Below are 27,996 nucleotides of genomic sequence, written 5' to 3'. Positions count from 1 at the left end.
TTTGTCTTTTAAGATACACAGCTGCATAAAAAAAAAGAGTTGCTGATTGGTTTCTGCCCTTGGAAAAAAGTAGGAAAAAGACTCATTAATTTAGACTTAATTGTGAGTTTGTGAATATATCAATACATGAAATAATATTAATAAGATCATAAGGAGAGAAAGTAATTAGAAGGAAAATGTTTTCAAGTGTACAAGCAGGTGAAGAAGTAATTCTCTCTTGTTAACCACTCTGTCCTTAGCATCTACCATAGTTCTTGGCAAATAATATGTGCTCAATAAGTTAGTGTGGAAAGAAGGAATGAATAAACAATTAATATACTTATAAACAGGCATTGGCAATACTTAGACTGGCGCCTGGATATGATAATCTAATTGCAAATCTTGCTTTGTTATTTATTAAATTTGAATCTTGATGAAACAAGTTCTCAGTCTAGTTTTAATTACCATAGATTCTTTAAAGTAATAAATCTGAATTTCATTAAAAGAATTATATTATCCAAACTTCATTAATTCACTCTCCTCTTTTCCTTTATTTAGTGCAGCATAGTGAAGTCTAATTTCATTGAATGACCCAGAGGGAAGTAAGTGATACCCAATAGCAGACAAGAAAACTGATTAAAGAAAATCTCCATTGTTTACCTGAATCTCTTTCTTTTTGAAAGTCAGCCTTACCTAGGAGAGAGAGAAGACACACAATATATTTGTAGAGGATATGAATAAATGAACATAGCTATCTTTGTGGGTGCCTGAGAAACTGTTAGAAACTATAGGATATAAATAATCACTGCTTTAAAGATAAGAATCATAAAAAATCTGTGATTCAGCAAACACCAGCCCCCACACAGAAGAAGCAATGTTTAAATCCAGTCAATTAAGTAAATTCTATCAGAATAGTACAATGTATCTTACTCAACTTTGCTTAATTCTGCAAGTGAAATAGACAACTTAAATGTCATCTTTTAAAATATTGTCCAAATTCTTCATTCTAACTTTGTCTCTTGATGTTTACCAATGCACTAGATGAGTGCCAATAAGTCTTTGTGCTTAATTTCCCTGCTTAAGGCCAAACTGAAATTGACGTCCCCTTAGTCATGTCAGATGGTTAACTCTGATTGGCAGTGGTCTTACCTGGCTGGCCCCTTTCTCTCTGCCTCAATTAAGAGTCACAGCTGATAACAGCCAAGAGAATAGAGAAAGATGGAGAATGGTTTCCTCTAGCCAATCTTGTCTGTTTTTATTTAGGTGTACTCTCTGGATTTCCAGTGGATAATCACTGTTTCACCTTATTCCTGGTACCAGGACTGATTTTCCTGTTTATCAGAGTTGAGTTTCTCTCTGACATGTTCAGCCTACTAATGCTCTTAGTGCGATTTGTTTCTGTCTCTGAAACCATAACGGTATTGTCCTTAGGCCCATTCTCTCACATTCAGCAAATTCTACTTCTATGCCTCAGTGATTCTGCATCCTTTATTATGAGCAAAGACTTATGCTGGGAGTAATGGAAAACCCCCTACATAATAGATTTCATGGAAATGATAACCAGCAGGGTTTTTTTTTTTAATTGCTGAGTGTGACCAGAATGTTGCATTTTTCTGCTACAAAATATTACTGAGAGCTATTCTTTATTAATAATGCTTCTTTTACCAGACATTTAGCATGTACTTATTCTTCACAACAGCCTGAGGATGTAGGTATTTTAAAAGATCCCATAAATACAGATGGGAAAACCTAGGATTCTAGTCAGCTAGTAAATGGAAAAAGTAGGATCGCAATGAGTTCTGCCTGGCTCTGAGGGCCAGAGCCTTTCAATAAAAAGCTGCCTCTTGACAAGGGCTGTAGTTCCATACTGAAAACAAAGTTTCTAAACATTTAGATCACTCCAAAAATGTCTCTTTAAAACACCATTTTCTGGAAAGTTAATGAAACTCTCTGTTTAATTGAGATTACCCTGAATTAGATGAAAAATAGAGGAAAAAGTCGAAAGAGGAATAGAGGCTTGGTGAAAGGGAAATCATTCCCTCTAACCATATGCCTCCGTGGCACTTATAAACTTGCAGTTCTTTTTGACTGCTGGCCAGAAACGAATAGGGTAACAGAAATGAAAGCAGAAACAGATGTGGGCGAGTCTAGGTGACCTGCCAAGTGGAAGATAATGTCCTATACAGATGCAGACACAAATCTGGGGAATGAAAATATTAAAGACACAGTCCTCTGCATCCACCAGGCAAAAAATCATGAAAAAAAAAGTACACATCACCCGTGGGTGATTCTCCAGAGCTTAGCTCCAAGGTTTGGCATACAGAATTTGATTCCTATTCCGAATTGTCTTCAGCTTCCTTTGCTAAGCATTATGGGACCAAAGTCTTAACTGATTGCAAATGTTTCTGTGGTAAACTTTTCCATGGGAGTCACCAGCTAGATTCCTCAGGGATGCTGGTCTTACCTTAAACCTTGGGAAAAAGAAGTGGGTGACAACAAAATCTTCCTGTAAGGACACTGTTGTAAAAAGTTGTCAATAAGCTTGTTTTCTCTGTGTGTTAAAGGGCAGGGTGCTCAAAAGGAGCAGGTAAAATAAAGTCATAAAAAAAGTACTTGGACTCTAATTCCTTCTTAACCAGACGACTTCCAGTGGTTTAAGAGTGCAACCCAGAAGAAGTATGAGTGGTTTCCAGAAAAAACAGTGTAAGTGGCCAAACCAAGCAATCTGCTTAAAGTGGGCACAGCAGAGCTGGAGGCCATTCTGACTTCGAAGCAAGAGACAGAATTTTCATTCCTTCTCTCACTAGTGGACCTGAGCATTGAATTTTAATAGGGGACTCAAAACCTGAGTAGATTGCTGGAAAAGAATTGAACTCCCAGGCATTAATCAGTTCTGTCATCTGTTGTGGATCTTCATTAAGAATTAAAACTCTCCAAAATAAGATTTCCCATCATGATGGAAAGACAGAAAATCTATTATCACTCTTTCTGGATGTTCCTTCTTCTACTTCCCAAGGGTCAAAAGTCTTCATTAAAACAAATAGCCACCACAGATTTGTCTTCCCTGAAAAGGGCTTTATCGTTTAATGCTTCTGTAGTAGAAAGACAACAGGGTTTTCCTCTGTGACGTCCAATTGTAAACTTAACAGGTGGTCAGTGAGCACACTCACCTAAAATATTTATCTATTTATTTATATTTATTTATTGTCTGGCTTTTAAGCAAAGGTGAAGAGTGATGCTCTTCCTAAGAGACATCACTTCTCTTTGTTCTTTGGATAATATCAAAGGAGGCTCAGGCTCCAGGATTTCATAGGCACAGCTGCTCTCCTTTAAAGTCTGTCGTTAGGGAGGACCCCTAAAATGTCTGAGGGCAGCAGTGTGTTCTGACTGGCTTGGAGGGAGCTCCCCCCCTTCAGCGTCTGCCACATTCTTCAGGGCAGGGCAGGGATGGGCTCGGTCAAGCTGACTTGTGTCTGCTCCTTCCTGCATCCTGTCCCTTGTTGTCTGTGGTGTGTGGAATCCTTCCCTTATCTTGGCATTTCCCTCCAGAGGCCCCAAGACCTTCTCCTGCAGGCCTCCCTCTGGCCTGGATAGTGGACCGAGTCACTCTTATCTTATCCCTTAGGTATGACTGGAAAAGCTTCATATATGAGGTCTGGGGGCTTACATCTCTAAGTCTGTTCATGTAACTCCTACACTGAGTTTGTGTTAGGAATTAGAGGGGAACTTAAAGGGTTGAGGAGACGGCATTTTCCCACAGCTTCTTAAAGGATACCAAGGAAAAGGGTCCTGAATACACCAGCTGTTTGCTCAGCTCTGTATTTAGACCCCGGTGTGACTTGTAGATTCCTGTGAGAATCAGTCTCATAGAGTTGCAAGTGTAGTCAGGGATGAGTTTCTTTGGGGATACTGGGCTTGGCAATGCCAACCCACCCCATGGTTTCGGACATTCTATATCTGTGGTTCCCATCATTTTCTGTCTTTGTGGCACACTATTGAATTCTAGATTCTCAAATCAGCACACTGGAAAAGATAAAAACAGTTGGTTTTTTTTTTTAAAGGGAATGTATTGGAAAACTAAAAAACAATAAAGTACTAAAGTAACCACCCTCTTCAACTGGTCACACTTAGGTCCCTCAGCTTGAATCCCTATCCTCTGACAATACTTTTGCATTTTTGAAGCAATACCCTCACACATTGCAGTGAACCTCAGTTTCTCTTTCCTGCGGACTGGAGTTTAACCTCAGCAAGGTATCTCTATTCTTTATTATACTGCATGCTCAGGGAGTTCAGTATCCTATCAGATGAAACACACCATAACGGTTTAGGTCCTCTGCTGTGCAAAAATACATTTCACATATTGAGCCCCAACTGTACGGTGATGAAGGGTTTGTCCATCACTGTGACAACAGTGATCTCTAACTCCAGAAATGCTTACTTTCTGGCCCTCTCTGGCCTCAGCTTGAAGGAATGTACCAGAAATATTTGAGTAGTAAAGCTTGTCTTTCCGTGCATCTTTTCCTAGCTGATGCCTGTTAAGAACTGTTAAGGCTTTGAACTTCTCTGCTTGCAAACTAACAAGTAAGACTGCCATAGTTTCATGAATACTGATAGAAGACAAACGACTGCTGGATGAGAGACAGAAGATTCTTTATTACTCTCAGTAATAACAGTGGTCGGAATAATGCTTTTTCCCCCAATTCTCTGAACCCCTCAGGGTGATTTAACAAAACCAGATGACATCTGCACATGCAGTAGGCCGCATTGTAGGTGAGGAACCCTGAATTTAGGGAACTCGAATCTTTTACAGTAGGCAGTAAGCTTTCCTGTATTTGCTCTGTATCTTTGTTTTACTAGATGGTAAACATGCAAGTATCTCCAAAGTATTTTTTTCTCCCAAGGTTGTTCATGGTACAAACATCCTTGAAAATGTAGCTTGCAGTAAAAGAGCAATCAGTGCTCCTCTTGCAAAATGTGCAGAAATGTGAGACCCACAAAGAATTGTCTGCCAACAATTTCATGTGTATACGACAGAGCTGGTAAGACATTTTTTTTTAGGGTGAAAGAGAGTTGAATTATTTTCACCTAGGACCCTAATTCCATCCTAGGCTGTGTTCTTTCTATACGGTTGCTATACTGATTTGGGAGATTAAGAGAAGAAAAAGATGAAAAGAGTTGTTCTTGAATGTTAAATGTACTGATGGACTCATAATTTGTCAGTTCTTAGTAAATGCTGAGTAGTGGAAATGATTCTTCACTAAATGGTGATCTTTCTTTTCAGGTTATTGTTCCTGAATTCATGCCTCAAAAAACTGCCAGTGGGTAGTATACTTGGGTGTCATTTTTTCAGTGTTCAAACATTACCCCATCACTGGTATATCATTAAAATTTATATACCATCCTCTCCCACAAACCTGGACTTTAGCCTTAGCACTATAGGTAAAGTCTGACTTCAAAAATTGGCCTTACAATTGTCACTGAAAAAAATCCATTTATAGACTGCAAACCAATGATTGTTTTGTCAGTTCAGAAGTTTATAAAATTTACTTGTTATCTAATTAAAATGATAGAATGAATTCTAACCTTTAGCAGACTGAAAATATAAAAGAACCAAGCCATAAAGGGGGCTCATTTAATGAGTGAGGAGAAAAGAGTAATTAAAACAGTGACTCTGATTCAAAAGGTCTCTAGGTCAATCTTCTCTCTGAATAAACATTTCATCAGTGGGAGCCTGGTCTGTGAGTAGTTAATTTCAAATGATAGTTTTATATGTTCTGGGAAATATAAATATCAATACGAGAATTATCTCCCCCTCTTCTTTCATTGTATTTCCTTTCTCCAAGATGGATCGTATTGCAGGGTTAGAATTCATACAGAGTTCTCTCTGCTAACTGAGAGAGAACTGATGAATGCTGTAAAGGAGCACAGCTTTGGCAGATAAAAAGAATGGCAAGGAAAAAAATGACCACATTGCATCAGCCTCAGATTATTTTTCCCTGAGGAAAAGGACAGCTTCAGCCTTCTCTTTTGTGAGCTTTCAGTCTGCCATTACTCTTCTGGGTCTCTTCCGTGAAGTAAATAATTTCCAGGTTGCTTTCATTTTGGAAAACAGAAAACACCCTGAGAGGATTTAGAGAAAATAGCCACACTCATCTGAGATACCCAACTTCACAACTGTGGAATTCTTAGGGAGAGTTTGTCCTTGCAGTGTCTACAGACGTGGAGTTTCTTATGCTATTTCTTTGGAACATGTGTTCATGTTAGGAATTAAACTCTGTGCAAAATTCAGAGAAAGAAATATCTGGTGAATGAATGGGATAGAAACTTTCATAAAAGACACCGTTTTCTTTTCTCTGTATATATTGTTGAAATACACAGTATATGTTTTCCTTTTAAAATTAGATTCCAGTTGGTTATGAAACTGTTTCTCTAAGGATCGTCTTTTTCATATACGTTTTTGTCTGAAGGGTATAATTTCTTGGGTTTCCAGAAGGTTCTCTCGTTCAAGACAAATGCTACTTCCCTTCTCTGCCCACTATTGTGTATCTTTTCTATTCAGAAGTTTCCCCTCCTAATGATCCTTTGTATTGGGCCATTTGTAGAGATGTGGATGGACCTAGAGTCTGCCATACAGAGTGAAGTCAATCGGAAAGAGGAAAACAGATATCATATATTAGCACATATGTGTGGAATCTAGGAAAAAACGGTACAGATGACCCTAATATCCAGGGCAGGAAAAGAGATGCAGAGATAGAGAACAGACATGCGGACGCAGTGGGGGAAGGGGAGGGCGGGAGGATTGGCACTGACATATATATACCACCATGTGTGAAATAGAGAGCTAGTTGGAACCTGCTATAAAGAACAGGAGGCTCAGCTTGATGCTCTGTGATGACCTAGAGAGGTGGACGACAGTGGGTGGGAGGGAGGCTCAAGGGGGAATATATATGTATATATTTATATATGTCTCTATATACGCACATATAGCTGGTTCACGTCATTGTAAAGCAAAGGCTAACACAACATGGTAAAGAAATTATACTCTAGAGAGCCTAGCTCCTTCTGTTGCTGTTATGTTAGTCAGCGGGAGAGGTTACAAAGGGGAGCGTCATCCGTAACACCAGGAGTTTACCGTCTAGAACTCTGCCGTCTGTTAGAGTAACAGCTAGTCCCGTGTGGGGCTGTTGAACACTTGAAGTGAGGCAAGTGTGAATAAGAAACTGAATTTTCACTTTTCTTTACTTTAAACTTTTAAAAACGTAAAATAGCTCAGTTTTTAAAACATTAATTATATATGCTGCTGCTGCTGCTAAGTCACTTCAGTCGTGTCCGACCCTGTGCGACCCCATAGACACAGCCCACCAGGCCCTCCCGTCCCTGGGATGCTCCAGGCAAGAACACTGGAGTGGGTTGCCATTTCCTTCTCCAACGCATGAAAGTGAAAGTGAAAGTGAAGTCGCTCAGTGGTGTCTGACTCTTAGCGACCCCATGGACCGCAGCCTACCAGGCTCCTCCGTCCATGGGATTTTCCAGGCAAATTACATGTGCAAATGAAGAAAAGATACAGAATCTTAATATTTATTTCACCTGCTTAGATGGACAGATTTACCAAATAAAAGAACAACGTGCCCAGTTAAATTTGAATTTCAGATAAGCAAGAAAAGATTTTTTCTAGTATAAGCATATTCCTGTTTTTTATTTGGCACGTCTACCCCTTTTCTTTACTTCGTTTAATATGACTACTAGAAAATTTAAAGTTATATCCATGGTCTCCTTGATTTCTGTTAGATGGTATTACTCCAGAGTAAATATTGTTATTCTGACTCCCTTAGAGTACAAACATCGTGAAGGCAAGGAATTTTTCAATTGTATTTTCTGTCATAATTGTAGTTGATTTCTCAAACATAAGATTTATACTATGATTTTTCCTGGGACTAAACTGATGCATCTTAGAAGAGTTGTTTAAGGCTAAAGGGCGAGGCTTTGCTAGGCTCTCTAGTGACCTCTTGCCTTCTCTCAATCCATCATTCCTCTTCTGTTGTCACTTCCCTTCTCAACCACGATTCCATGTGTTATGATTTCAGGAACTTGATGGCCAGTACCACTAACTGTATGCACCTTTGGCTTCTCATTGCACCCATCAGGCATAAACTCAGCCCCGGATCACCCAAAGATCTGCCCATGCTGTGTGTGTGCCGCTAACAGCCCACCCTGGCTGGAGAAGATCATGCAGCAGGGCTCTCTGGATCTGCTGTCAACATATCCTCAACAACTGCAAATGGGCGTTTAACTTGCCACTTGTGGCCAATTGCCACCTCCATCTTCTGAGAAGACTTTCAAATTCTCTGTTCCTCCAGCATTTCTATCCTTTCCATTGCTCTCAGAAGATGATATTTTCACCAGAGAAAATGGAAACTGTCATATAAGACTGTGATTTCTCATCGTCCCTTTTCCAAATGTATCTCTGCGTATATCTGTATCTAATCTATTCTCTTTCTTCCTAACAGAGGAGCTGCCTGCGTGCTTTAGAAAGCCAGGCTGCTCATTTGCCCTTTAGATGGGTACCGTCTGCACCTCTGTCCACCTCCCCGTACCCGCCACCACTCAACAGGGAGGATGGCCCTGTTCTCAGCACTGAACTATGATCCGCAATGGCTCCCAGGTCTCTAAATTCAATGGACATTTTCAGACTGCTTCTTACCTGACCTCCCTAGGGCGCTTGTCACCGTTGTTTCTTACTTTCTTTGACTGGACGCATTCCTTTTCTGCTTTCTCCCTGCCTCTTTGTGGACTCCTTGCATTTGCAGTCTCATCCTTCCCTTTCAAGACTTTAAACATTAGAATTTTTCAATGCTTGAGGTCTTTTTCTTTTTTCTATTGGTACTCTGTCCCTAGGCTGTCTCATTATGCCTCCAGCTTCTATTACCACCTATATGCAGATGACTCACAAATGTGCAACTGCAGCCCAATCCAGACCCATATTTCCCTTTGACATCTCAGGTGTGTGTGTGCTTACTCGTGTCTGACTCTCTGTGACCCCTTTGACTATAGCCTGCCAGATTCCTCTGTCCATGGGATTCTCCAGACAAGAATACTGGAGTGGGCTGCCATTTCCTTCTTAGGACTGATACCTAAAAAAGCACCTCGAGCTCAATATGCCCAAACAGAACTGATTATTTCTCCCTCTCCCCAAACCTGGTTCTTTTCAAGCATTATCTGTTGCAGTGACCCCCCACCTTCTCATCTTCATAAAGTTCAGACTTGCATTGCAGCTGACATCTTTCTCAGCCTCCTCTGATGTTTTCCCCAATAAATCTGCCGCACATTTAATTCCATCTCAGTGTCTGTGTTTTTAGACTCACAAACAAGGTAAACAGAAACCTTCCCTGGGAGACGAAGGAACAAAGACCACAGCTGAGACTATAACAGACCTCACTGAGCTCAGTCCCTTCATTTTCATAGGCAAGAACATTGAAGCTTAGAAATCCTTAATTGGGTTAGAACTGAACGGGACCTGTCATCGTCAACCCGTGTAGATATAACCTCTGATATGCCGCCTGCCCTGTTACCCTGCTGGTAAAGGTAACATCTCCTCAGAGGTAGACAGTGGCTCTGTGCTGAATATGTTTTTTAGACATTTTCAAAGGTTAATTTTAATGTGAACTTTAATAACATGTAACATACACACAGAAAACTGCATAAATCCGAAGTGTCCTTCCCAAAGCACTTCCACAAAGGAACCACCCCTACATAGCAACCGCCCAGAACACAGTATAGAATATTGCCTGTGCTGCCAAAGACCCTGAGGACAAGACGGTATTACTAGTGACTCCCACCAAACTGTGGGCTTCTCTCCAAGTCAGGAGTATTCTTCCCTTTCAAAGCAAACCATGTCCTAACTTCTAATACTCTGTGCTAAGTTGCTTCAGCCGTGTCCGACTCTTTGCGACCCCATGGACTGTAGCCCACCAGGCTCCTCTGTCCATGGGGTTCTCCAGGCAAGAATACTGCAGTGGGTTGCCATGCCCTCTGTTGTTGTTGTTTTGTTTTTATTTTTAAAATTTATTTATATTTAAATGAAAGATAATTGCTTCACCATATTGCGTTGGTTTCTGCCGTACATCAGCATGAATCAGCCACAGATAAACATCTGTCCCCTCCTTCTCGAACCTCCTTCCCAGCTCCCACCCCATTCCACCCCTCTAGTTTGACACAGAGCACCGGTTGGAGCTCCCTGCATCATACAGCAAATTCCTTGTTGCTATCTATTTTACATACGGTAGTGTATATTTTTAAATTTATCTTAATGAAATAGCTCAAATCCTTTTCTCTGCATAGATTTATAGTGACTTGAGCAAGTCACGTATTTACAGGAGTTCGCAGTAAGACCCCAGAAGCCATTCTGCTCACTCTTCTGGTGCTCAAACCAAGACCCTGTTCCTGGGCTGAGCTGGTAACAGTTCGTAGGAAACACACGGCGTCTCTGCCGGAAATTGTTGTCATTTAGTTTCTAAGCCATGTTTGACTCTTTTCTTCACCCCCTGGAATTGTAGCCCTCCAGGCTCCTCTGTCCAGGGGATTCTCCAGGCAAGAGTAGTGGAGTGGGCTGCCATTTACTCCCCTCAGGGATCTTTCTAACCCAGGGATCAAGCCCTGTCTCCCGCACTGGCCGGTGGATTCTTTACCACTAGCGCCGCCTGGGAAGCCCTCACCAGAATTTGGACATATTCTTCCCCCTGTGTCACTTTGGAGAAGTTATTTAACACCTCTAAGATTCATCATCCTCAGCTGTAAAGTGAGGATAATAGTATTACATGCTAAGATTACAATAATTGTAGAGTAAATCAGTTCATGCATGTAAAAGTTATATCCTGGTGTCTAGAACACAGTCTAACTTCAATGGGTGCTGGTTTTGTGGGAGTTAGTAATACTAATATAGCTCATATCAGAGCTTTTTAGAAGCAATATGCTAAATTAGTATCTTCTTGTCCAACTTTGGGCAAAAGACTTAGCTTCTGAGTACTTGAGTTTCTCCTCTTTTCTAAGGAAACAAAAGGTGGAGAAACAATGAGTTGTTTTTGCAAGCATGGAACTCTGCAGATGAGAAGATGAAAAGTGCCTTTTAAATGTACAAATTACCCTTTTGTTTCAAAGCACAGCAATGCAAAGGCAAGTCACTATCTTCTTGAGAGAGAAATGGTCTTTTAGAAAGAGTAGAAGCCATAGTGACTTTTGAAAGCCCTCAAAAATACTTGATTACACTCTAAAACAAAACCTTTATCTCCATTCTAGAAAAAAATGAACTACCACAGTGAAAAAGTAACCCAAAGTTAGTTTCTCCTGAAGTAATGAAGTTACTAGCCATAAAGGCACAAATATATGTACCTTGTTATAAGTGGTGGGTTTCCCAAGTGGTGCAGTAGTAAAGAATCTGCCTGCCAATGCAGGAGACTCAGGAGATGCAGGTTCAAGCCCTGAGTCGGGAAGATGCCCTGGAGTGGGAAATGGCAACCCACTCCAGTATTTCTGCCTGGAGAATCCCATGGACTGAGGAGCCTGGTGGGCTATAGTCCTCAGGGTCGCAAATAGTCGGACATGACTGAGCAACTAAGCATAAGGACAATAAATGGTAGGGGTTGGGAAGTAGATATTAGAGAGAGTCAAAACTACTCAATAGTTTTTTAAGAGGAGAACGAATCAATTTTACTGTGTGATGTGGCTATTGCACTGAGCGGCTTTATGCATTTTGGGATCAATCTGAGGTTTATAATTAGAGAAAAAAGTCCAGCCATCCAGTCATATGACTGGGTAAATCATCTTACTTTTCTTAGGGCTCAATTTTCTTGCCTGAAAAATGAAGCCTTTAGGTGAATACTTTTATGTTTCTATTGGGCACACTACTTTTTTTTAAACATCATTCAATGAAAAATTTGAAACATGTATGTTAATTGTTGATAGAACAGAGACTTCTGGAGGATGTAGAATCGTATTCAAAACGAAGTCTAAAGGCTGAATTCAATTCTCTGTGTGTGTGCTTGTGTGTTGGAGTGGTTCAGACACTGACAGAAAGGAGTTTATAAAAAAGGAAAGAGGATATTGTGGGTGACAAGAGAATGAACGTTTATAGTATTGAGTCCTAGATTTCTTGTTTCTGAATATAGCTTGAACCTGCGAGTTCTCAGTTTAGAATTCAGACAGGTGGTATGACACAGTGGAAATAGTACTGAAATAACCATTAAGAATCTGGGTTCTAACAACACTTCTGTCTGATTAGTAGTGTAATATCTGACATGTCATTTCACTTCCTGGGCACTCTCAGATATAAAGAGAAGTGGTGGATGGCCCCTTCCAGTTCTTAAAGTCTTTGATTTTTTTAAGAGGAGAATGAACCAAGTTTACTGTGTGGTGTGGTTATTGCGCTGAGTGGCTTTACACATTTGGGGATTAATTTGAGGTTTATAATTAGAGAAGAGTCCAGGCAAAACTTTGTGCCTTATTTTTTTCCAGGACATTTGAGAGATTTATAACTTTAATTTTGTCTCAGTCCGTTATATTCCCAATAATGCTATATACCAAACCCTGCAGAATTTACCAGCTTCTAGCAGAAAATTCATTTTTTTTCCCCTCTAATGCCTTTGCATGTCAACTAGAGTTTGACTGATGTTGGTTGGACTAGATTCCAGGCTGGAGGTTTGCTCTGGGTTCCTTTATGGGACTGGTGGATCTCCTGAATGTGAGGACTTTCTCAGGGCTGTGTAGACCTGCAAGAGGGCAAGATCAATTGCTCAGGTAAATTTCAATTTCTTTTTCTGTCTTAGAACTTATTTAATTTAAAACTTGAGGTACCATTGTTTATCATGTTATATGTTTCACGTGTGTATGTGCTATATTGCCCAGTCACGTCCAGCTCTTTGCAGCCCCATGGACTACAGCCCACCAGGCTCCTCTGTTTATGGAATTTTTCCAGGCAAGAATACTCTCCAGGGGATCTTCCTGACCCAGGGATTGAATGCATGTCTTTTGCATCTCCTGCACTGGCAGGTGGAATTTTTACCACTAGCACCACATGAGAAACCCATATGTTTCATGTGTACAACATTATATTTCAACTTCTGTATGACACCATATCACCAAGAGTTTAGGTTTCATTCATCACCATATAATTAACCCCCTGTACCCATGTTGCTCTCCTCTCATTCTCCTTCCCCTCTGGGAACCATTAATCTTTTCCTTGTATCTATGTGTTTTTGTTTGGTTTCGTTTGCTCATTTAGTTTGGTGTGTGAGTTTCAATTTTAATGCTGAGGTTGTCTTTGCTAAGGTCCCATTGGCCAACTTCCCTGATAGCTCAGTTGGTAAAGAATTCACCTCCAATGCAGGTGACCCTGGTTTGATTCGTGGGGCGGGAAGATCTGCTGGAGAAGGGATAGGCTACCCACCCCAGTATTCTTGGGCAGTCCTTGTGGCTCAGCTGGTGAAGAATCTGCCTGCAATGTGGGAGACCTGGGTTTGATCCCTGGGTAGGGAAGATCATCTGGAGAAGGGAAAGGCTACCTACTCCAGTATTCTGGCCTGGAGAATTCCATGGACTGTATAGTCCATGGGGTTGCAAAGAGTCGGACACAATTGAGTGACTTTCACTTCACTTTCACACTGGCCAAAGCAAACCATATGATCAAGTCCAAAGTTAAAGGGCTTAGAAATACACGCTATTTACCATAAGACCATGGCAAAACTACAGGTGTGTAACACTACTATAGGAGAGTAAAAGACTTTGGACCAACAATTCAGTTTATGACATGCAATATATGTGTGTGAATATGTAGATGTGTAATGGACTAAGAAAGAAACACAGAGTTCTGAGTGGGTTAGGTAAGAGAACTGCATAGGTTTGAGGAGAAGGATCTGGGTTCTGTAACTTAACGCCAGTCATTGATTAACTTCTATATACCCATTTTCTGTTCCCCAGTGGCGAAGTAGTTTCTGGATATTACTGGCTCAATAATGCTGTTAGTGAATTTCTATAGGGAAACTATTTTTATCACGTTCAGTAATAGCCTCCATGTAGTAAATTTCACAATCAGTTCTCAGTTCCCACCATACTGGCCCCGTCAGTGGCATTCGACATAGTCGAAGGCTCCGTCCTCCTGTATACTTTCTCAGTTGGCTTTGCTTCTGCTCATTGGCCAGAACTAGTCATGTGGCTCCCTCCTATTTCAAGGAAAGCTGGAAAAATAAGGAATCCATGGATACTGAGAGATCACTGACTGCTTCTGCCACATGTTCTGAAGGATTCTCCGAGCCCACTTTATTTCCCTCTCTCGTGACTTTGAGGTGTGCCTCGTATCTCCTCCACATACTGAGGACAGTCTCTTAAGGGTAAGCATTTGCTAAAAGAATACATGAGTAAAATGGCCCCAAAGGGAACATAGAAAGAGGGTAAAAGAAGAAGTGGTGGACACATAAATGATAGCCGATCTAAGGAAGAGGCACGATGGTGTGCACACCACTTCCTAGCTGGTGATGTGAGCAGGGGTTTTAGCCTGTGCTTCAGTTATCTGTAAAGGTTGGAGTGATAGTAATAACATTTACCTCATAGGATCTTTTGAGGACACAATTAATATACATGAGGCACTTAGAACAGTGTCTGATACGTGGCAAGTATAATAAGTGCTAGCTATAACTATTTCATGAATTGAACAATTAAATTCTAAATGATAGAGAACAGAAAATAAAAGTGATAGAAAATTTATAAAATTTTAAATCATCTCCCGTATAAACCCCAGCCTAATGAGGAAGATTCTCATTTTAATATGTTTTATTACCAGGATTATGGAAACACATAAAAAATAAAAACAGAATATATTATTTCTCTGCACATGTGGCACTTTGGCTAGAGGTAAATTTTTTTTGGAAAAGCAGAACAAGAACATTTTGGAAATGGAACAGAGCCAATGGGTGAGGGGCACTGAAGATGTGTTCTGTAATTGTGTACCATATTGCTTTATCAAAACTCTTCTCATTTAGTGTCAAGGGACCTTGATGAGTGTCTAGAGGTCAAAGGGCCTTGTTAGATACCTGCAGAAAACTCAGGCTCGCCCCTGGTGATGTGGCTGTGAGATGATGGCTTTTCTTCTAAATTGTCAGCAGGAAGGTTTTCTTACTGCCTTCTTTTTCTTTGCATTTCCAACAAGGAAGAACAGCTGAGGCAAATGAGACAGAATCTTTTTCCAATTACATGGTTTGCATATTTCATTTCAGCTGCCGCCCATGAGAAACATGATATGGAGGGAGTTTGCGGTGCTGAGGCAAAAACCAGCCTACAAAAGATTTGGGGAGGGGGGGGTACGTCATCAAATTTCCAGGAGATTAGTTGGGTGAAATAGCATGTTGGGTTAATTATCAGACTGAAAGGTTTAAGGCTTTTAAGTTGCTATAGAGGAGAAATCGCAGCCCTAAATACAGTTCCAAATTACTTTTAAAGCACAAAATGGTAAAAAAGAAATAAAAATGTGACAAATCAATCGCCATTTTAGACTGTAATTGTCTTGAAGGGGAGAGGGGAGAGCTTTTAGAAGAGAGGTGATTCACTTGTTGGCACTTAGCTGCTAACTTTTACTTTGAGGAAGGGTATATGTGAATTGACTTTCTTTACTTCACATCACCATATAACTCTTAACTCTTCATAAACGTTCCCGAGGGAAGAGGCCAAGTTGGAATTTTCCCTGTGCTGAACTAAGTAAAACATCAGCCAGAATTCAAGCCAATGTTTTTTTGCAAAAGCATAACTTCTGAACAAGAATCTAAATTGAGTTATGTTTTCTGTTCCTTTCTCTCTCTTTCATCTTATTGCTTTGAATCCTTCTCTCTTTCTCTCCCCTGGACGAATACTTCCTTATTTTTCTTTTCTTCTCCTTTTTGTCTCAAGCATCCTTTGATATTCTGCAATGCACACACACTATAGAGTGTTCTGGGAGAGGGGCAGTGATGGGTGATGAAGAGGGACAAGAGGAAGATCTTTTCTCTGTTCTCAAGAAATACACAGACTTCCAGGGGTGATCCATGTATGAACATAGTCTTATAATTCAGGATGCCTGGATTAGGGCTTTTGGTCATGCCGAGGTCTAGAATATCTCTCCCAAGTCTCCTGATTTAGGGATATACACCACTGTAAATTCCAACTCTACTACTTACTAGTTGGGTGACCAGAGGTAAGTTTCTTAAAACCTTGGAGTCTTAGTTTTTCTGATCTGTAAAATGGGCAGAATAGTTGGTTGAAGACTATTAATAAGGATGAAATTCAAATACACAAGAAGATTGATGAGCAGCCTACTGCAATAATAACACTGTAGTGATACTGTAGTAATGCAGGTACAATGAGGGCTTGAAGCAAGGAAGGATGAGCAGTACCAAGGGGATGAAGAGGAGGGTGAAGATATATTAAATTAATAGAATCAGGAGGGTTTAGATACCAGTTGGTTGCGAGAGGGGAGTGGAGGAGTCAAGATAAGGAGGATTTAGAGGTTTCTGGCTTTGGTTTCTGGTGGTGCCATTAACCAGCAATAGAAATTCAGTAAAAATAAAATCTACTTTGGGTCTTTGTTTTGAAGGCTCTGCAAAACATTCAAGTAGAGATACCCAGAAGATAATTTGAAACATATAAGTTTAGAGAAGTCATAAAATTTCAGTATGTATTTGCTAAGCACAGAATATGTGCTAGATAATCAGTGAGACATTGAATGTGGAATGGCAACAAAAAGACTCAATTATCCCTTTGCTTTCTCGTGGAAAGTAAGATGTAAAATAAATACTAACACAGCGAAATATAGAACAGAAAATATAAAGGTTATATGAAAGAAGATCACCAAATGCTATGAAAATACTTAGTAGGAGATGCTAATTTAGATGGGAGGTTTGGGGAGGTCCCTTTGAGGAGACGTTAAGCTGTGACTGGTGGTGAGTTTGACTTTGATATAAATTATCTCCTAGTAATAGGAGATAATAAATAAACTGTAATAAATAGAGATAATAAATAGATAAACTGTACATGCCATGACTTTTCCCCATGATTGCAGGTTGGCAACTATGGCTCTGTTTAGCCATCTACATTTTTGCAGAAGAAATCAGCAAGAGGAAGCAGTGATTCCTAGGTATTGCAGGACCATCAGTGTAGACTTCATCTTACATCTTCTTCATCAGAACTGCATCACATCTCCATCTCTAGATGGAGGGTGATGAAGGAGAAGAGGTTGGACATTCAGGTTGGGGCACCTGGCCAGTGGTATATGGCACATTAAGCAAGAACAATGTCTTCAAAGCTGAGAGAGAAGAAAGTTTCAAGAAGGTGATTTGGCAACAAAATCAAATGTCACAGAAGTGGAGAAAGATGAGCTCTGAGACGAATCTATGGATTTGACATTTAGAAGGGCAGAGACCCTGTCCATTGCGCTTGCCACTGTATTCCAGGCACCTTCTCCAGCGCCTGGGACAGAGCAGGCAATTAATCACTGACTGGAGAAATTAATCTGGTTGCAATGTATTAGATGTATTGCATGCATAAAGGTCTGTATTGATCACCCAGTATAAATTAAATTCTAATTTTCTCTAAGTAAATTCTTTCTGAAAAGAGCAAGCATCTGGAGAATTATCCTTCATGTGGACCTCAGTAATCTGTTAGGAGGAATAGACTAAAACTTAAAAAAAATTTCCCCAAAGCTCAATGAAACAAGAGAAAGGAACTACCTGGAAGAATTTGCTTACCTCTGTCATTTTACTAGCCATTTTTCAGTAGGGGCAGATAGTTTGTAGACAGGGAAAAGCTGTTTATGTATCATTAGAGCTATTTATTTATTTGCTCTTTTGTTATAGGAAAGTTGACCACAGCTCTTTGTCTCAGAGAATGGTAGAAAAATTTCTGTGAAAGCCATTTATGTTATCAAATGTGTTCAATTAGTGTCATATTCACCTGACAGTTTAGATTTCACAAAGCACATTTAAATATAACATCTCATTTGATTATCTCAGCCATATGGGAGTTTATTAGGGCAAGTGTCTTTAACCTCCCCATTTTATCATTTAAAAAAATTCAAGAGATTTTAAGTAATTCACTAAAAAAATCACACAGTGCTAAGGGATTGAACCAGGATTCAAACATGAATTTTAATTCCTAATTCAGCATTCTATCAGGGGGCAAAGAAATATTTGAAATGCTTCCTTCTTTGTTTTCTGCTAAGATGAAAGGGGCCAACCTTTCTATATGGACGAGAGTATTAATTCCAAGGCATACTTTATTCAGGGATCCTGTGTTATGTGATGTTTATAATGTAGCATAACTACAAGGATAATTTCCTTTTTCCACTGGGGAATCACACTGATTGGGCCGCTCTTCGTTCGTGGTATCCTTTGCCCATGTTCAAGTATTTATTGTCCATGTATTATTTTAGTTGGAAATAAGAACAAACTTCACAGAAGAGGCAGGTTACAGGTTTATGAAGTAACTTGACCTGGCTGAGAACCTGACTAGAAATTAACATCCCCAGATTCAGCATTTATCTCCTTAGGGAGCATAGCTTCCCTTGCGGACATTCTGTCTTTCATTCCTATTTTAATTTCTATCTCAGTTTCAAAACCAAGTTTTACCTGATGTCCTTCTTTCCTTCTGGCGTTTTCTGAGGCTTACCTTTTGCAACCTGTCTGCGTACTTTGAGCCCTTCTAGGGGAGGTGTTGATGTGTTTACCTGGACCCTTTCAATTGCTGGCCTGATCTTCCTTCTGACCAATGATATGATCATCCACCTCCCTTCTCAAAAAAGAAAAGCACTAACTATAAATCTATCTGTGGTCCGTAATTCTAGGGTTTTATTTTGTGAGCAAAACAGATGAAGAAGAAGAGAAATAACTCACTCTTCTGTAAAAGATACGTACATTGTAAATTATTACCCATTTGACTTGACAGAGCCTGAGTTTTGGGGCCTTGAGGCTGTAAGCGGTTCTGAGCCGCCTGGTGGATAAATGAGAGCTGCAGATCCAGGTGAGGGATGGAGCTGATGGACTCACGTGTCACCAGGTGACTTTGGAGATTATGACTCTGAGTGCTCGAGAAGCCTTGCGGGTGGATGTGCACAATAAATCAAAACTAATCATATCCTGTAGAGAACAACAGCTGTGTTTATGCCCTGATAGGGTTATGTTGACCATCTCCAGTGGACCTCCTAGAAGTGTTAGAATTGAGGACTTGCTAATGGCTTGTCTGAAACAGCTTTAGCATCTATTTCTTAAAGTTTTAAACATTTATTTTATATCTTTCTTCCAGGGTTCGGGTTTGGGCTCATTCATTCATTCACTCAACAAACTATTCTTAATGTTTTCTAGGTGTCAGATGCTGGCCAGTGAGGTGAACCGATGAACTAAGCAATGTCTTTATAATAAAGAAACTTACATCTTGTAAAGAAACAAAACACATAGATCATGAAAGAAAAAAAAGTGGCACAGGAATATTTATTAATAGTATTTTATTAATATATTTAACAGAAAGAAAAATAAGAGAAGAAAGAGAAGGGGCATAGAAAGAGCAGGTGAAAGAAAGAATCAGTACAGATATAGTATACTCACATTCTATATTATTGGCAGCTTTCATTTGCAGAACACTTTTTGAAAATAAATGATTGTTTGCAGTGATAGGCAGCTGAAATTATCTAGTCATAAGGAATCAAAAGAAGAGTGAATTTGTTTGAAAAGTATAATTACTGAGTCTTACAAATAAGCAAAACCCAGCAATTATAAAGTGATGAATTTGTTTGTCTTCATCTAATGTGCTTACCCACATTAGAGCCTTCTGTACAGTTTTTGACTCTAGAATTTGAGAATAATATGGAAAGCATGGAAAGATTCAGAATAAGAGTTCAAAAATTTATTAAAGTGAGATCTTCGACAGGGACAGTACAAAAAGTGGCTTGAGGAGGGGTAGGGGAATTTAACTCCTCAAGCCCTCCAAATAAGATGCAATGCAGGACTTCCCTGGTGGTTCAGACTAGTGGCTAAGACTCCCCTCTCAGTGTAGGGGGCCCAGGTTGGCTCCCTGCTCAGGGAGCTAGAGCCCACATCCCACAGCTAAGAGTTTGCATGCTGCAGCTAAAGATCCTAGATTTCGGAACTAAGATCTGGTGTAGCCAAATAAATAAATAAATAAATATGTTTTTAAAAGAAAGATGCAATGTTAGTAAAACAGGGAGCTCAATATTCACGTGCAACTCCAGGACAAAAGTTGATGGACACCTTTGCCAGCCGATCAGATTATCAGCCCCAGCATCCTCACAGACAGAAATTCTAGGGCCTCCAAATGTTCCTGAATGGTGGAAATGAGATTCATGAGGAACATCTACGGGATTTTCAACATCTGCTTCACCCTACGTGGTTTAGTCGCTCAGTCATGTCTGACTCTTGTGATCTTAAGGACTGTAGCCCTCCAGGCTCCTCTGTCCATGGGATTCTCCAGGCAAGAATACTGGAGTGGGTTGCCATTTCCTTCACCCTAAGTACTCAAATATAATTGTCAAAATGAATGAAGATGGTGATGAGAAGTGACTCAAAGACTGACTTAGCAATTATTTCTTGTGTGTCCTTTGTACCTGTTTTGGATTTTAAGTAGAATGTTATTATGAATTTGTTAATGTTGTTAGGAACAACGTTAACCTCTACCGTCAAAGGGTTCAATATGCAAAATAAAGGATTGGAGGTAGATAGATGGAGTATTTCCTGACCGATATGGTGGACAAAAAAGTACTAACCAGTTAATTTATAGAATTCTTTTTTAAAAAAGAAGAGTAGATTTTCAGTAGTCTGGAATAGTTTTAGAGAAAAATTTGAGGACCTATTAAGGTTCCTTTCTGCCCTATGATGTAAGACTATTATATCTACATGGAAAACAATGATATATGAAAAACTGTAGGTTCATGGAATCATGAGAATGAAATAATTATTTCATCTATTCTCAAACCATCTGTGTTTTCTGTATCTGCGTATCCTATTGCTTAACTAACATGTCTCTGAAAGTTTTCCTTTGTTTACTTGGACTTGTTTTCATTGAGATGCCAGTGCTAGGGGCTGTGGGGGAAGGCAAAGATTACTAAGAAACAACTCTTCTTTGCTTTTTAAGAGCATGCAGCCATGTTGGAAAGAAAACTATGAACTTAAAGGGGCATGAAACTTCAAACTCATGATCTGTAACAAAATACATTATTCAATGGGCTTCCCAGATGGCTTAGTGATAAAGAACCTGCCTGGCAATGCAAAGGAGTCACACAGGAGACTCGGGTTTGATCCCCGAGTTGGGAAGGTCCCCTGGAGGAGGAAATGGCAATCCTCTCCAGTATTCTTGCCTAGAGAATCCCCTGGACAGCAGAGCCTGGTGAGCTACAGCCCATAGGGTTGCTAAGAGTCAGACACAATTGAGCAAGCATGCGCCTTATTCAGTAGTTAATATCTAACCTTTCATTATGCTGGACATTCATGTTTCCATTGTGCCCCTCTCCCATGCAAAGAATGAATGATCTGGGATTACAGGCTATTTAGCCAGTACAATTTTGTCTGTTAATATTTCCATTTACTCACCACACACACATACACACACAGAAATTTTTAACTGATACGACTTTGGAGGTAGTTGTTTCATGGTGCCTTAATTCTGCAGTTTTTCTCTACTTTGGAACACAGTGGTATGTTGAGGTAAAAGCATATTTTGACTTTGCGCAAGGGTGTGGGCTTCTCTCTGGGTTTTCACATTTTCCTTTGTGCCTCATGTGGGATGGCTTGTGGAGACTGCAAAAAAGCAAAGGCTGACGCCTTACTCCATTCTCCTCCCCTGCTCCCTTCCAGCTCATCATATTCTTATATAATCAAAGAGAAATCTGCTTTTGGTTAGAATGCAGTTGAAGGGAAAGTAAGGTTTTTTCCTTTTTTTTTTTTTTGCCGGGGGTGGAGGAGTTACTTTAAAATGTTCCAAGTTTGTATGAAAGTTCTGTCAAGGCAACAACTTAAATGGAGACAGCTGGAAATCATTAAGGGAACTTGCAGTGGACAATGATTAAAGCAGGATGGAATTTCCACTCTGTCTCTCTCTTTTTTATGATACTTTAAGCAAGTTAGTGTTGCTTTTGAAACTTGAATTAGCCATCTGACTATGAGAGTTGGAAAATTATTTTATTCCTCTACTTCCTAGAGACCACTCCACTGATTTCCGAGGCTGTTACTGCAAATGAATAAATGAACACTTTTGGAACTAACTGGTGCTCGGCAGCAGTGTGTGCCTCATATTTCATGATTATCCTTGCATCTTCCTGGTCTGAATCTGATTTGAAATGATAGCCACTGAGGAACATTAAGGACACTTTGTGGCTACTTTTCCAGTCTTACGTGGTAACAGAAGGCTACTTTTTAAGGTCCCAATTTTTACCTCCCACCTTTCTTCTTTAAGGGTCATGCCACTTTTAATGACTAGAAATAGTTGCAAATGAATCATTGCAAGTTCTTCCCTCCTCCCCGCCCCCAGATTGCTAATGGTTCAGACTGAGCACACACACACACATGGGTTCAGACACAAGGCATGCTGGGATCACACTAGCAAAGGCTGCTGGGTAGAGGCTGAAGTCAGATCTGGGAAAGTCTTCCTGGCTGCAGGCTCTTCCCCATGGGTGTGGCGGGGTTGTGGGTGGGTGTTTCTACAAAGAGGTTGAATCTGGTCAGTGGGGCAGGGCAGAGGAAATACAGATGGTGGACAGAATTTGTTGTCAGGCCAACAGAGTCTAGGAGATCAGTCAACTGAGAGCGTGACCCTGGCTCATGGCAGGGCACATGGACAGAGGGTCCAGGTGTCTCAGGGAAAGCAGATTATCACTGCACAGTCAAAAAATCAAACTGGTCAGACTTGCCTGGTGGTCCAGTGGTCCCCTTGCAATGCAGAGGGCTTGAGTTTGATCCCTGGTCAGGGAACTAAGATCCTGCAGGCCCATCCTTCATGCCACAACTAAGACCCAAAGCAGTCAAATAAATAAATACATATTTAAAAAACCAAACTGGTCAGTTTGAGCCATTAGGAGGAACCATGGGGGGAAGGGGGGAAGGGAAGGAGAGACCAAACTCAGCCTCAGCTGATCCTGAAGTCTGGGCAGCAGAATGAATTCCTGCTATTGTTTGTCTGCCTGAGTCTGACTCGGGGAGGCACTGTGCTGGAGGAACTGGGAGGAAAGTTTCATGACCTATCCCTAGCTCATCTTCCCCCTGAACCATGTTGATCTCCAGCAGCTGTGTGCTCTTTGCCTCATTCTTTCTTGGAATACCTGTCATGAAGACCAGATGACAGAACTCGTTGGAATTTTGATGTGGCAAAATAACCTTGTGGTAGTGAACGAGCAAGCCTCTTCCAGTGGACTCACAAAACAACTTTAATATTTTCCCCACTTCCTGTTCCAGCCCGCTCAGCGGGACAGGTTCTTGTCTGGTCCTGGATGAATTCCAGGAAGGGAGACCCTTTATGCTCTTCCAGCCAAGGTCCCCTGGAGAAGGAAATGGCAACCCACTCCAGTATTCTTGTCAAGAGAATCCCATGGACGGAGGAGCCTGGTGGGCTATAGTCCCTGGGGTCACAGGGAGTCGGAGGCGACTGAGCAACTAACAGTTTCACTTCTCAGCCACCCAAGAGGTTTGATTTTGGTTATTAAAACCTCCACGTCCAAGTGGGAATAATCTTGCTATTACTTGAAGGCGAGGCATCTCGGCTCTCAGGATTAGGTCTGCATGGAAGGACGGCCAGAGGTGAGGAAGGCAGACCTGGTGGGCTCTGCCTCTGATTCTCCACTTTCTGCTTCCGGGTCTCCACCTCCTCTTTTGTAACTGCAGTTTCCGACCCCTTTGGTGGAGAAGAGGGCCAAGGGAAAGAAGGAGATCCGAGGGAAGAAAAAGGCATTATTTGATCAGAGCTGAAATGAGCTGATACGTGTGTTCTCTGCACATGGCAGATCTTTTTTTTTTTAAGCCACCACTTTCTTCCTGGCAAACTTCAGTGCATTATTAGAAAACTTCCCACCCTTCAACCCCAAGTCACTGGAGTATCTGAACTGCAATTCTTTGGATGTGCCAGGAAGTTCATCATTGAGGCTGCCTGCTTCTGTGATGCTCTCCCTCCGTCCCTGGGACTCCAGAGGCACAGTCCTTTGCCAGCATTACTGTGTTCCTCAAGGTGGTCACCTGGGGCCATATTAGAGGACCCCAAGCCTAGCTCTTTGCTCTTGGATTTACAGTCAACTCTCACACTTCCGTTGCACCAAGAAACCCTTTGGCCACCTTTTTTGGTGGCAGTCTCCCTTCACCTTCCATCAGAGCAGAGTTTGTTCATATCCTGTTGTCTTCCATCAGCAGCTCAGGCCTACCTTCAGCTCTCAAAATGCTTCTAGTAAAGCTACGTTTCTGGGCTTTGAGCTTCAGAAAAGCATCCCCAGCCCTTCCTGCCTGAGTGGGACTCAATACTTACCAACAGTTCTTGTACAGAATCTTATTTTAAAATTCTAATGCCTATAGTCTGAGCTTAAAAAAAAAAATTTTTTTTTTTTAACCACCTTTTAGCAAGCCTATATACATCGTATCCCCTGGAGAAGGAAATGGCAACCCACTCCAGTATTCTTCCCTGGAGAATCCGTGGACAGAGGAGCCCGGCTGGCTATTGTTCATAGGGTCGCACAGAGTTGGACATGACTGAAGTGACTTAGCACACACGTGGTATGAAACTTCTCAATGGGTTTAAGAATGTTTAACACCCAATACTCAGACATTAGAGGTATATTATTTCTTGGTGGCAGATTTATCCAGAAAGAATGTGAATTTTCTTTACCCTCTCAGTTCGTTCACTTTGAAGACTTAAAAAATTAGTATATTCTCACTATTGTCACAGAAGTCCAAAGTGCTAAACTTCTGTATATGAATCTGTTACTAAGAGGTAATTCTTGTTAAGAGGAACAAAATGAAATGCTAATTTGGCAGATGTCTTGAAGCCTTTAGTTGGGTTGACAACTATTAGATTGATTAAAGAGAGTTTTGCACAAGGACAGTCTACTAATTTGCTAGGCATTGTATCTCAAGGTTAAAAAATCCTGGCTACATTTTAAAGTAGGGAAGATCAATTAGAGCGTTCATTAGATTCCTATTTACACTTTAATTGTCAACTCTGTTCATTTGTTGGAACCCTTTTTTAGTCATTAGTGTCTGTCAGTAAGAAATATGTCTTAATTTCACTTATATTCATTTATTCACCCTTTCATTCAATCAACAAACATTAATAATGTCCCAAGCACTTTGCCAACTTTTAAAAATATACTGATGAAAAAGACCAAAGCTTACCCTCAAGGACATATTCACCTCAAATTTTCATATAAACAAAATTAATATAAAAGTATTAGGTTATACTAACATTTAAAAAGTTACCTTTTGCAATAGAAGTACAATAAAGAACTCTAACAAATGTACAACCTAATTCTTCTTTTCTCTGTGTGAATATTAACCCATTTATTTTCAGGTTTAAGATACCTAGGTGTGTTTTATTTGGGCCTTACACATGTTATAAATTGGAGAGCTTTTGAGAGTGGCGCTATATATCTTCGGATGCATCCTCTAGGACCGCAGGATCCAGGGTCCATAAATCCTCCACTTTCTGTTCAGCAGAAGAAGGAGCCTGGCTCATCATTGAAAGGTCGAGAGTGGAGCCAGTTGAATTTCCCGGTTTCTGAACAAAGGAGGTCCTGAGTACAGCGAGTGGTAGGGCCCTTATAAATGTGAATCTTCAGAGGAAGACTGTGACCTCTCCAAAATCTCCAGTGTGTTATGTATAAACCTTAAGTGCCTTCAGATTTTTAGCTTAATGTCTGATCCTTTAGACAAAGAACTCATCTCCCGCTTTTCTGGTGCTTCTGGACAAGGTCTGGGCCAGCAATTAGGCTCAGCAGACCTGCTGAGTACACGACCTACTCATTTCTGAATAGTTAGAAATCAAAACTGTGCCATGAGATTTCTTCTCTTGGATTATAATTCCAGGGAGAAAATAATTTTGCACTAGAAGTTTAATGCTTATCATTGAGTTTGCTCTGATAGATTTTAAATACTTTCTTATACCCAGCATAGTATTCTTCAGGACAGTTCACCTATAAAATAGGAGGTTGGTCTCAATGATGTCAGGCCATTTTCTGCTTATTAATCTGATTCTAATTAGGAAAAAAAATGTGGTCCAGATAATAATGTTAGTTGAGAGATATAGCAAGAGATAATTGAAGAGAAAATCAATCCACTTGCAATGCAGAAGACCCCTGTTCGATTTCTGGGTCAGGAAGATCCCCTGGAGAAGGGAGAGGCTACCCTCTCCAGTATTCTTGGGCTTCCCTTGTGGCTCAGTTGGTAAAGAATCTGCCTGCAATGCAGGAGATCTGGGTTTGACCCCTGGGTTGGGAAGATCCCCTAGAGAAGGGAAAGGTTACCCACTCCAGTATTCTGGCCTGGAGAATCCCTTGGACTGTATAGTCCATGGGGTTGCAAAAAGTCGGACATGACTGAACGGCTTTCACTTCACTTCATAGGTCTTCAAAGAAAGATGGGATCATGAACTGGACACCATCTACATTTTATAATAGAGGTGTCATATAAGTTTTAGTTTTTTGTGAAAAGCCCTTCTTTGAAAGAAGGGCTCATGGCTTATTCATCTTAGTGATAGCACTTGGGCAGTAAGAATAAAAAAATAATGTGTATTAACTAGAACCTGATTAAAGCTACTGTTCAGTATTGAGAGGGGAGTTTAGTTCTATATTTAGAGACTTATATTTTGTATTTTAAAGGCCTGTGTAAGTAGGAAGGGTCAATTTTGGGGGTTTTTTTTGTGGCGTTAGGTGGCTCAGTGGTAAAGAATCTGCCTGCCAATCCAGGAGACACAGGAGACGTGGGTTTGATCCCTGGTTGGGAAGATCCCCTAGAGAAGGAAAGGGCAACCCACTCTAGTATTATTGATTGAGAAATCCCATGCACAGAGTCTGGTGGGCTACAGTCCATTGCAAAGAGGGGTTGCAAAGGGGTTGCAAAGAGTCAGACATGACTGAGCACATACGCACGCTAATGAACATATTAGAGAATTAAGGCTTAAGCAGTGATAGAGAAAAAGATACAACTTGGACCAGGAATTAAGGGTGAGTTCATTTTGAAATAGTGAGTGCAATAGAATTCTCCTGGCAAGGTTATTAAAATGTGGACAAATGATTGCTTTCTTAAAAAAAAAAAAGAATGATGAAGCTATCAAGGACGCCAATGACCTCTGGATCTTTCTATATGGCTCACAGGTCATTCTCCAACAACAGTGAATAATATCATGAGAAAGGAGGAAAATGGTCCCAGATTGATCAATTCATGGACCATCTGATTTACAGACCTCACCATTCTCACTCAGTCACATGCCACATAGGCACATTTGGACTTACTTTGTGATTAGAATTGCCCCTTACTCGGCGAGTCTTTTAAAACTGCATTTTCTCTCTTCAGCTGAATTACAAAGATTTTTCCATCAGTAAATGTACTGAAGTTTAAAGAGTCCAGTTTTCTCATTTAGTAGTTGTAGCCCTGGTGTTGTTAATGTCCCTATAAGCCGGGTGGTGATAACCAAAACAAGAGGTGGCTTTTCTTTCAGTTGAGTTCACGTGAATTGAAGTTGCTTGATTTAGGGTTCTGTGATTTCCTATTCTTCACTAGCATTTATGAATTCAACTTCCATTTTCAGAGGCCACTTGAGGGTTTAAGTAATGCCTTTAATTATAACTTAAAGTATAGGCAATTGCATTTCATGAAGCTAACAATTATCCAGAGTATATTATTAGAGAGTGAGTTATTGAAGTCTGCATAGTTTGTAAAAACCCATCAAAATAACTGGGAGAGAAAAGAGATAAACTAGATTGGAACAATGTGGCTTGAAAACAACTTTGATTACATCTGGAGTTTACAT

This window comes from Muntiacus reevesi, chromosome 6 (assembly GCF_963930625.1).
Source record: "Muntiacus reevesi chromosome 6, mMunRee1.1, whole genome shotgun sequence".
NCBI classification, from domain to species: Eukaryota; Metazoa; Chordata; class Mammalia; order Artiodactyla; family Cervidae; genus Muntiacus; species Muntiacus reevesi.
This window is presented reverse-complemented; position numbering follows the sequence as displayed.